Below are 10953 nucleotides of genomic sequence, written 5' to 3' on the forward strand. Positions count from 1 at the left end.
GCCAATTCGAAGTACTGCTGCTCTAGCTTTGATGGTCCAAGAAATATGTGAGAAGGAGAAATTTTGTTAATATCTTTTGTAGGACCAACTATATAATTGGGAGAGATGTTAAAAAAACCAACAGACTTTTGGTCACAAAATGTTTTTCATCAGATCTGGGAAAAAATATAGCCTAAGCTAAATATCAGGTAGAAAAGTTTCGTTTAGCCTCATTATGTAAATGAATAATAATTTGAGAAGGAAAGTGGGTAGTAAACACATGGAACAAAGAGAAGATAACTGAACTAGTTACAGATAAAGTAAAGAGAGGTTGAGAACAATATAGCTAATTATGTAAAAGAGAAAGGCCAAGTTTCTCCTATTAATGACATTTGTAGTTCTGTGGAAACATTTCCACTAGGTACTGGATTGAGACTATCAATTCTGCAAAGTTTGAAGTGGGTGGGATTTTCAAGAGAGGCCTAGATGCCACAAGGCAGGGCCATACAGAGGGAACTCTGATCTGACTTTGTGTAGGTTAGCTGGAGAACTGAAAGAAGTGCAGCTGCATTATTACAGTGTTCTGATTGGGCTAATGAGACCTGCTTCTCAGCAGAGGTAATTATCCTGGGCCCAGCATGGAACTAATGTGACTGAAGTGCTTCCGATTCCAGAGGTAACGTGCTCAAAACTAGTTCAGGGCGCCTCTGCACAGCACTGCTTTCTGCCCTATAGAGGTACCCTTGGGGAAAATCCCACCCAATAGCTGCATAGCAAGCACTATATCATCTTTTTCTCTACAATGATAAAGGTCCTTCCTTAATGCTACCTGTAGGATATTTTTCCCCATTACATTTTAGTTCTCTATAATAATGATAGATCCTTTTTCTGTTTTGGCTAGCTTCATTTTTATCTTCCTAATCAAGGTTATTACAATAGCCTGATAAAGAAATAGCATGCTGCCAGTGATGAGATTGCTGTCTATGAATACAGAACAACCAAAATGGCTATTTCATGGAGGAAAGAAAAAAAAGGTCAGGAATAAAAAAGTTCTTACCTGCCCATACAATGCCTTGCTCAAGCCAGCGATACCAGGCTCTCTCCTTCATAAATGATCTTACAAAGGGGAAAAAAAAAGAATTTTGAAAAAAACGTATACTTCCACCACACTTGCAAAACTTAACAGAACTCAATTCAAGAGCTGGCATACCTGTTAAAGAATCCGTTGTTGTTTAAGACACTCACACATCATGCACCCTTTTCTGCAGCAACCACTTTTCCCATTAAAAGCTTGTGCTTTGACTGTGAAAAATGTATGTGTTTTTCTTCATCTTGGGGGCACCCTTCTAAATGGTGCGTAATGCAGCCTGTTATTTCCATAAATCCAGCAAATGCAAATGCATTGCTATGTGTTTAGTTATGTCAATATATACAACATGTATATACAATATATACATGTTACAGTGTCACTTTTCAGTACTGTGTTTGGTGCTATACAAATCATTTGCAGATGCTTGCAATGAATTAATTTGTACATACAATATTGTAAGAGACTTCAGAGTTGCCAGGATATCATGACAAAATGTGCTACTGCAAAAATCAGTCCAAAAGAATCTGAAGTCTCCTATCACTTAATTTTCAGAACAAGCATTTCCCTTTTTTCACTCTAGTGAACAGAGTTTGAAAAGATTGTTATACCTTTTTCAGTATAAATTTTGATGCGTTGTAAATTAAATATATTTATCTAAGGCTGTCAGTGTATAGCAGAACATATTATTTGCAAAGAAAGGCCTTTGGTTAAAATTCTGAGAGTCTTGGAATTTAGTGGAGGTATGCCAGTTTATACCAGCTGGGTCCCTACCCCATACTGTTCAGGATCTAAATGTAATTTCTTTAAAGCACTGTACTGTTTCAGAATACATGTCCTGAAATAAAATAGACTCTACCGCTGGGTAGAATATTTTTCATCATTTCTACTGCTTATGTTGCCTCAATTATACAGTTCTGGGCATTTTGCAGTCAGTCTTGTCTGTTTATTTCCAAACTACTCCTTAGAAAAAGAATATATAATTTCCCAAATGTTTCTTTTCTCTAGAAATAAAATAATAACTCCCTACCTCAGATATCTTTTCTCAAATGTTGATTATTCAAGCACAGATTTTTAGCACCAATTCACTTTTTTTTCCTGATAGATTTTTTAAAACTGTTTATGAATACGAAAATAGAGGGAGGAACAATTTGATTAGCAGTCATACTGAACATATGACTACATATTGCTCCTGTTTCTGAGATATTTCCGTAAGGGATAAGTATGAATTTATGTTACTCTAAATGAGACAAGCGTTTCCTGTTAATAATAAATATCTTTAATATTGCAAACAGTAGACTGCCCTGGCTTATATCTTTCTGTAACTGAAGGAAATTGGAACCGCAGTAACTGACTGTTATTGCTGTTTAAAAATTACATCAATAGTTCTGATCTAATTAAAAGACAAACCTACAGACTGAATTGCCATCACCAGTTATTTCTAGTTATTTGTTTAGATAGATTATGGATCATTTATACTGAACTGGATCATAACTAGCTGGTAGCTGTTTTTAGCTGACAATTAATAACCATTTCACCTTTGAGCCTGTTTTATGCTTTTCTTAAACCTTATCACTGTTAGAAATGATATGCATTTTCTGACAACACCTTTCATGAAACTAACTGCTCTTTCTCTGAATTATTTCAAGCTATGCTGGTTTTGAAGGACATGATAGTATCTTACTGGGAAACTCACAATCAGCTAAACAAAAAAAATGGTCTATAGACTGCACATCTGGAGGGCTCTACACAATTCTTAATAACACAGAAATAAATATTGTCTGGAGAGTATGAAAACCTGTGTAGCGGGAATAATAAAGATATCCTCTAATGAGAAAGAAGAGAGTTGAAACAGAAGAATCTAGCTAAGGAGAGAAATGTGTTAGATTGAAAATACTCTTTACCTGCTCATACCTAGTTCTAAAAATGGTTATATCCTATTTTTCTGGGTAGTTGTCACTAATTAGCTAGGATATATGTGTCTATCTTCTAATTATCTAGGTCTTCAGGCAGTACGTGTGTGCACAGGAAGGGCTGAGAATTTTCAAGTACCCTTGTCAGTGTCTGACTGTAACTGGTATTCGTGTACAGTCTCTTTTGGTGAGGATGAATACAATGCTGCTCCTTGGAATAAGGAGAATTAGTGAAGGAGAAAAGAGAGATGGAGGGGCAGGAAAGGAGAATCAAAAATGAGAAAAGAATGAAAAAATAATGGAAAGGACAAATCCGAAAAACAAAAAGACAAGCAACAGCCAAAGGAAAAGACAAAAGACAGGAAAAAAACAAACAAAACAAACCAGCGGGACAAATAGAAAAAGGAGTAAACTCATAGAAACAAGAATCTGGCAAAGGTTGAAGGATACAGATAAAATAGCTAGAGTTAATAGTGGGATACAACAGCTCTACAAGTTTTCCAGTAAGAATTACACAGGAAAAAATAAATATTTAAGAAAGAAAATTCCTGAAATAGGCACTTTGGTAGCTACCTAAAGCCATGAATCTTCCAACTGTATCTGTGTTGGTATACCCAATGACAGTGTGGAGCCTCTTTGATTGTACACAGCCACCCACAAAGATCTGATTGCTTGATAGGCCCCTGATGTGCCATGTATAAAATCAATTTATTCTCACTTGTTACCTATCTTTATAGAGCTTTATCAGGGAGCATTACCATTTTAAATATCCTAGAAGGAATCCCTCTTTGCTCCTTTTTGAAGGTATTTTCTTATTTAATTGATGCTCTGATAACATTTATCACCACACAGGCTTCATATCTTGGAAGGTAACATCATAATAAACAAGTTTATTATGATCAGGGGGGATCAGCAGGTATTGGGAGAGTCCCTGTTCCCCCGTGCGCTGCCAGGAGTGACCAGGAATAACGGTCACAAACTGGCGGAGGGTAAGTTTAGATTAGATATTAGGAGGCGCTACTTCACAGTCAGGGCGGCTAGGGCCTGGAACCAGCTTCCAGGGGAAGTGGTGCAGGCTCCTAGCCTGGGGATTTTTAAAAGGAAGTTAGATGAGCATCTTGCCGGGGTCATCTGACCCCGGTGCTCTTTCCTGCTAAGGCAGGGGGTCGGACTAGATGATCTACCTAGGTCCCTTCCGACTCTAGCTACTATGAAACTATGAAACTATGAAACCACATTCAAACCAGTCAATATGTGTCAAAAGCCATCAAAATGTGTGACAAAAGACCAAACTGTGCAATACTGCTGTACTTTTGTTTCTCTCTCTTCATAAACAAGAGAGTACAATGTTTTTTAATGAATTATCTGCTAAGGATATTTTTCTCCTTGTGTTTTTCAGATAAGTTACTTTTCTAATTTTGAACAATTCTTTGTGTGTGGGGAGAAAGAGTACAAGCTGCAAAGGTATCTGAACCACGCTGAGGAAGTATTCTTAAAACCTACTTAAACGTGAAATTTACAGAAATGCATTTTGTTTCAGAAATTAAGGTGTGGGGTTTAGCAAGGGCCCCTGCCTAGGACTATCCAAAAAGAAATATTGAAGTTCCAACAGGAATACGTGGTGCTGCCTCACACACTCATTTGACACAGCTATGTTTTTTCTACAGTGAACAACCACTTCAATACCCACTATGCTGCCTTTCCCAAATATGGACAGTATATGAGCTCTCCTTATCTTCCTGCTGGATTTGTAGAATTGCCAGCTTTCATGAATCTTAGCCAGGTGATGAAGTCAGAATCTGAGCTTTCATTTAAGATAAATTCTAGGTCTTTCAGTTGCAGAAAATAGCCTGAAAAGGCAGAAGTGTCAACAAAAGGCAAAGAGAAAAGAACCCATTTTTAAAAAAAATCTCACAATTTTGGGAGTTAACTTCTTGGCTGCCAAATGTTTGAGATTAACAATTCAACTAGGGCATCTCTGCTGTCCTTCTAGAGCCTAGGGACTCAGAGCTGCTCAGAGCAGCTCTGGGTCCCCATCCCTGTTCTCCTCATTGTCCCTGCTTCTCAAGGGAATCTCAGAAGAGGAGCTCTATAGACTTAATAGATTTAATAGGCATTAGGGCTGGATGGGACCTCATAAAATCATTGGGTCCAGCCCCCTGCCCAAAGGGCAGGAAGTCAGCTAGAGTCAAAGGATCCCAGCAAGATAAACATGCAAATGTTTCTTAAAAGTGTCCGGAGTGGGTGCTTGCACCACCGCTGGGGGAAATCTGTTCCAGGCCTTGGGGGCTATCAACAGTAAAGAAGTTTTTCCTTATGTCCAGCCTAAAACCATCTTGCAGAAGTTTGTGGCCATTGGACCTTGTCATCTCTTGGGGTGTTTTGGTGAACAGAGGTTCCCCAAGATCCTGATGCACACCCCATATGTACTTATAGGATGTCACTAAGTCACCCCTGTTCCTGCGCTTCTTCAGGCTGAAGAGTCCCATAGCTCGCAGCCTCTCTTCATAACGCCTCTACCCTTCATAACTAGGGTTAGATTGATCTAAGTGCTGAAGTATCCATATTTTCAGGGAGTTTATATTGGGCAAAAAATGGTCAGGCTGATCTAACCCATGCTGGATCTTACCAAACGTGTACAGTATCAGCCCTGGAGCTGCCCTTTTCCTTTCCCCCCTCCCCCCAACTACCCTGACCAGACTATTTTTAGCCCTCTAACCCCCTCGTTTCCACATGGACAACACCCCCATAGACCAACCTTCCCCCCAGCCCTGGACAGCCTTCCCCCCAGCCCAACTTACTTAAATTGTGTTCCTGGCATGGCTCCAGGTACTGACAAACAGGGGCCAAGGCATTTTTCCTTCAAGCAAGGGGTGAGGAATAAGCCAGAAATGTCCAATGGCTCTACAACGTTTCTTCACTCTTTCCCAATCTAGTGGTTTGAATTACATATTGGCTGTCATGGTTTTTTCCTTCTTGCCCACTCTTGCCTGAAATTATCTAACAGCTCTTGAGAAGCTTCTTTCCTGAATCAATCATATTTTTCTCCCCATGGAGAAAAGTGGCAAGGAAGGAGGGGACCCCAGGATTTGAAGAGAAACACCTAAGAATGTACTAGAATGGGAAAGAGAAGCTGCACCAGTCCCAGTGGTGCTATACTATTCAATGGGATACAAATAAGACATCTGATGTGGTATTAGAATGTGTCTAAACTTCTGCTTTTACCCTGAGCAAAATATGAGCATTTATACATTCAAAAAACATAAGATTTTCCTTTTAATTCTGTCTTCCTGCATTTCCATTTCCCAACAAATCCCTTACACTTCAGTTAATACATTATTTCTTCATTTATTTTCTTAGTTGTGGCTATTTTTTAAAAGTTACTGTAGGTAAGCATTGTTTCAAATGGAAATTGCTGATATTTCCATCATGGTATCTGCGTTTCTCAGTAAAAACTCATTTGGTCATTAGGTCTATTCAAATTTCTTATGTTTCAAGGGTCTACGCTTGCTGATGATTGGGAATATGAAGTAGTTACTTGTGTTACCAAAAGGATAAAATAGGAGCTAAAGCAGAAGACTCAGGAAAGCAAAGACACACAAATCACTATTGGAAGTATTAGAAATGATAATTCAGCCATGTGAAAAGTCTTGATGAAGGAATATGAATAGAGAATGAGGTAACACATTGGGTCAGAAGGACAGGGTCAAGAAAATAAGAAAGACCTGTCTTGGTTGGGAAGACAGAGGTAAAAAAAACAGAAGCAGCAAAACACAGGAATGAAAGATTGTGGAAGGAGGAAAAGTTTAATATTTGCATAAAATTGTAGAAACATTCAAAGTATGAAAGTATAACTTAGACCTTTACACTTCTTTTAAAGTCTCCCCTTACTACTTTGTGTAGGACTGTATGAGCAAGTACTGTCCTCACATTTTGTTCATTGGATAGTTTCATTTTAGTAGGTATTGAATGTAGCACAATAGGGAGACTTTATTCTATACTGTAATAACTTTTCAGTATAAATGGAAGAAAATAATATAATGGCATTGTATATTTTGATGGTATTTTCTTGTCTGATATACTATATTCAGTTGTAGTCAGTTCATCTCTAAAATTTTATGACAAATTGGTTTGTTTCAGAGTTGAGCAAAAACAGATCATTAGAAGCACAGATTTCCATATAAAAAATGGTGAAAAAAGCATAGGAAAATAGAATACCAGACATAATAAGACTGAATTCAGTACCCTGTGTCTCACAGTATTTTATTCCAGATGGTTCAGGGGATGGTGCTAAAAATCGTGATGTTGATAGCTGTGAAATAACTTTCTCATATGGGAATGTTTTTCCTTGTCCCTGTTAGTTAGGCTGTGAGTTAGCAAGCACTTAACACGTTCTTAAGTCCATCCCTATTTAGATCCCTTAAGGATCTGCTTATCTCTCAGCAAGTGTTTAACTCATGTTGGCTACATTGGACCTTAAGTATATACCTAAAGGTAATCATCTGTTAAGTGCTAATTATGTGCTTCACTGATCTGTGGCCCCAGAGATTGTTTGGTCTATGTACTAAAATTTGAGTTCATATTGCCTGCAACATTCTTAGTATTTTTCATTCTTATTTTTTCTACTGTAGATGTTTTCATTATCTATATTAATTATATAGAAAATATCTACCTAAAGCAAAAGATAATTGGATTGTACACTCAAATTTGCAAATGTCAAATTTACAGTTGCTCACTCAGCCTTGATTATATTTTCTTGTGCATCCATCCTGATCATTGAATGAAGCAGGAGTTTAAAGGTTAAACATTTCATGATCCTGTATTATAATGCACATGAACAGAGGCTGCACATAAACTTGGCACTTTCTAAGTTTTGGCACTTGACTTTGAAATGTAAATAATATTCTCTTACTTTTGTCAATGCTATTTTCTATTTTTTTAAGAAGAAGGTGGGGTATCTACATGAGGCACTACTGTACAGTCATTACTGAGCATTTATTTATTGTATTATTGCTAATATAAGTACTAAATAAATCCACAAATGCACAGTAACTGCAGTTACTGTGCAGTTGTGCCAGTGAACATCTTTTAGGTAATGCTACTGTGCAGTAGCCTAATAATACTCTGCAGTAGTGTATTAGCAGTCTGTGCTGTGATGTGTTATTGAGCAGTACTTTTTGGCTACTGCGTGGTCAGTGTCTCATGTAGACACTACTGGTATAAACAAATTTGTCATCTCAGACTCTCTTCTCCCATGTATTTAAATCATGAACTTTCAAATTAGACCATACACTTCTATCATATGAACTGTGTTTCCAGAGGACTCTCAGTTTTCCCATTCTGTTGACTACTTACAATCTTTTGTACCTTCATGTCATCTTTCCTATTTGTCTCTTTCCTAAATATTAGAGTTCCAGTTTTTTCAGATAGCATAGGTGACCTCTCACATACTAAAGATGAGACATGCTCTCAGGAATTCTTCCAGGAGAAGAGATGCTGAAAAAATAAATACAGAAATAAACTGAAGAGTAACACCTCACCTGGACCAGAAATGTATCAAAGAATTCAGAAGAAACAAAAAGTCAATGGCTAACTCACCAAGACATATATGTGCTCCCTAACTAATGCTATCCACTATTCAAGAGGGTTACAAGTAGGATATGTGTTTTTTGTGATGTTGTGAGAATAAACCTGGGATTACAAACGAGTAAGCCTTTTCTTTGGTTTACTTTAGAATGCTGCAAATAGGTTTAAAATAGAAACACAAAAAGAAACTAGAAGATTTCTTCAGACATATGAATCAAGATAGATTCTGCAGTCAAAATTTGACAATCAAACAATAGAGGTAGTTAGCTATGTGAAGTAGATAATGTAGAGATAGTTGATATAATTTATATGAACTTTCTAAAAGCCTTTGATGAAGTCCCACACAATAGGCTGTTAAGGAAGGTAAGTACTAATGTGGCAAGAAGAAAATAATTGACATGGCTAAGAAGTGATTGGGGAGATAGAAAACAGAAATGCAATAGTAACATACAGAGTGTATCTACATATTCATTAATACACCTAGTTACTGCACATTAAGTATATGACTTAGTTAACTAAGTACAAAGCCAGTGTGCAGTAACATGCGCTACTGCACAGTAGCACTGGCATACAGGGGTTTTTTTTGTCTTTACTTTGCAGTAGCCAAATAACACTGTGTAGTAACATATTAGCATGGTTTTAGACCGGCATGCTACTGCTCAGTTTTATTGGGCTACTGAGTAGTAAGCGTCTTGTGTAGATGCACACACTGTGATAGATTTATGGCAAAAGGTTAACACCCAAATTGTCACAAGGGTCTGTGAAAGGATCAATGTTATTTAATATAATAGAAGCATAGACAAATAGGTCTGAAAGGGACCTTAGAAGGCCGTCTAGATCAACCTTCTGTTCAAGGTAAGAACGTCCCTGTTTAACCATTCCAGACTAGTCTTTGTCTAACCTGGTCTTAAAAAATTCCAAGGCTGGAGCTGCCACAACTTCTTTAGATAGTGTGTTGCAACCTAAATCTCCCTGTTACAATTTCAAACCATTATGTCTTGTCCTGTCCTCTATTTTGAAGCTTATCAAATTTTCCCTTAGATTTCTCTTTTCCAAACTAAATAATCCTGGTTGTTCCAACCTTTTCTCACAAGTTGTATTTCCTAGAACTTTCATTATTTTTGTTGCTGTCCTCTGGAGTTTTGCTAATTTGTGTTTCTTGAAGTGTGATGCTCAAAACTGGACACACTGCTCTGGGTGAGGCCTGTTCAGTGCTGAATAAAGGGAAAGAATCATTTTTCAAGATATGGAATCAACAGTATTGTTAATACAGCCCAGTATAATTTGGGGGGGTGGGGGTTGTTTTCCAGGAAAAACACTTGTCAGATCTTACTCAGCTTACAGTTTACTATAGCCTATCTAGTCATTCCCCAGTTTGTAACTGCTCATGGAATTGTTTTGGCTTGAATGAAGGACTCTTGTAATTGTGTTAAGTAAATTTCATTCAATTATTTTTGTTACCATTTTTCCAGCTTATCATGATCATTCTGAATCCTTATAACCAACCTCCATCTTCAGCTCCACCAAACTAGGTAGTATGAACATTTCCTAAGTATGCACTCAGTCCCATCTTTCAAATCATTAATGAAGATATTAACTAGTAGCAAACCATCCTAAATACCTCCTGCCAATTAGAACTTGAACCCTGCCCCCATTCTTTGAGCATAATGATTCAACAAATTATGTTTCCTTAGCTTAATCAGGAGAATGTCATGGGAGACAGCGTTAAAAGCCTTGCTAAAGAAAAGGTATCCACACTTCTCCCCCATCCATATAACCTGTCATCTTACAGAAGGAAGTGAGTTTGGTCACAGATGACTCACTTTTGAGAAATCCATCACTTTGTTCTCCTTCACATGCTTAGAGGTAGGTTCCTTGATGGCAATCTCAATGATATTTCCTCTACTGAGGTCAGAATTATCCAGTTTGTAATTCACTGGATCTTCCTTTTTCGAAAGATCAGCACAATATTTGCCTCTTCCACATGTTCAGGACCTCACCTGACATCTGGGAGTTTTCAAAGAGAATAGTTAATGGCTCTACAGTTACTTCAGGCAGTTCCTTGAACACTTCAGGATGCACCTCATTTGGCTCTGCTGAAAACAGACAGCTTTTCTAGGCAATCTTCTTCAGGTAATATATTTAGTTTAGTATTGTAAATAAATGAGTGAGCAGTAAGATAGCAAAACATGCATATCATAAAGTGTTTAGGTTAGTCAATATGACCGTAAAGAGCTTCAAAGGATAAACAAAATAGAGCAAAATGATCATCCTGCTTGGTGACAAAATTTACTGTTGACAAATGAAAATGTTATGTTCATCATAATGTCTTAGAAGAAGGGAAATACACACACATACCTGAGCAACATTGTAGATATTTCAGTTGAG

Source organism: Crocodylus siamensis, chromosome 2 (assembly GCF_052110815.1).
Source record: "Crocodylus siamensis isolate JL-2025a chromosome 2, ASM5211081v1, whole genome shotgun sequence".
NCBI lineage: Eukaryota > Metazoa > Chordata > Crocodylia > Crocodylidae > Crocodylus > Crocodylus siamensis.